Below are 1,089 nucleotides of genomic sequence, written 5' to 3'. Positions count from 1 at the left end.
CCACTCCTCCTTCCCGACCCCTCCTCTGGCCGGGTCCCCACTGTCCTCGATCTTTTCGGCCCCGCCCGCACCACGACCGCCTGTTCTCCAGGCTGCCCGGCTAACCCCCAACACTCACTTTCCCGAGGCAACCCCCCTGTCCCGGGTGTATAGGCGCAGCTCCCCACAATCCTCTAGCCCCAGACCCAGCCCCCCAAGTCCGCCTCCTCGTAGCCCCGCCCCCTCGCTCCAGTTCCCTTTCCGCACCACGCCCCGCATTGAGGTCTCCGCGCCGGTGGCTACCCCTTTCCTCTGGCCTTCGCCATCCCAGCCCCGCCTCTCACAATTATCTGGCTCCCGATCCTGCCCACGAGACCCCCTTCCTATAGGGCCCTTTCCTCTAGGATACCAGGCCTGGTCTCCACTAGCCTCGGACTTTCCAGCCCCAGGTCCGAAATCGTGGACCCACAATCCCATCCTTGGAGCTCCACCCTCACGGACCCCAAACCTCACTCCAGTCCTGTGAGCTCCATGATTCTGGCCTGACCTGGCCCCCGGAGCCCTCCACTGCCCCCCAAGAGCCCAGCCTTGATAGACTCCTTCCCCAGGGTTGCATCTCCAGCCCCACCCTTGAAGACCAGTAATCTACTACGCCTTTCCCCGCCCACGTGCTGCTACCCAGCCCAATTTGAGGCTTTCAGTCTCCCAGCCGCACACCCCAACAGCAGGCCAGGGCAGTGACCGTGCGGGGATGAGCCACCTCCACCGGAGCCCGCCTTTTTTCCTGCAATTCCCCGCAGCGCCACCGCGCCTTTCTGGTCCCACGACGCGGGGAGCCAGCCCAGGACCTGGGATCACCAGGTTCCACACTATGTGGCTGAGGACCTGGGCGTACCGTTCCCTCAACGTCCCCCAGTTTCCACAACCGCTGGCCAGCTTCAGGGCACAGGGACAAGCAGCCCCGGCCTCCCTCCACCTGTAAGGGATTCCTGCTGTCCACCCAGGGCCGCATGGTATGAGGCACTGTACTATCTCTGAGCCCCAGTATCACATAATTGGGTCGCAGTGAGAGGTGACAGCGTGCTGGCAGCCCTCGCAGCCCTCACTTGC

Source organism: Colobus angolensis, unplaced genomic scaffold (assembly GCF_000951035.1).
Source record: "Colobus angolensis palliatus isolate OR3802 unplaced genomic scaffold, Cang.pa_1.0 Scaffold567, whole genome shotgun sequence".
In the NCBI taxonomy this organism is placed as follows: Eukaryota; Metazoa; Chordata; class Mammalia; order Primates; family Cercopithecidae; genus Colobus; species Colobus angolensis.
This window is presented reverse-complemented; position numbering follows the sequence as displayed.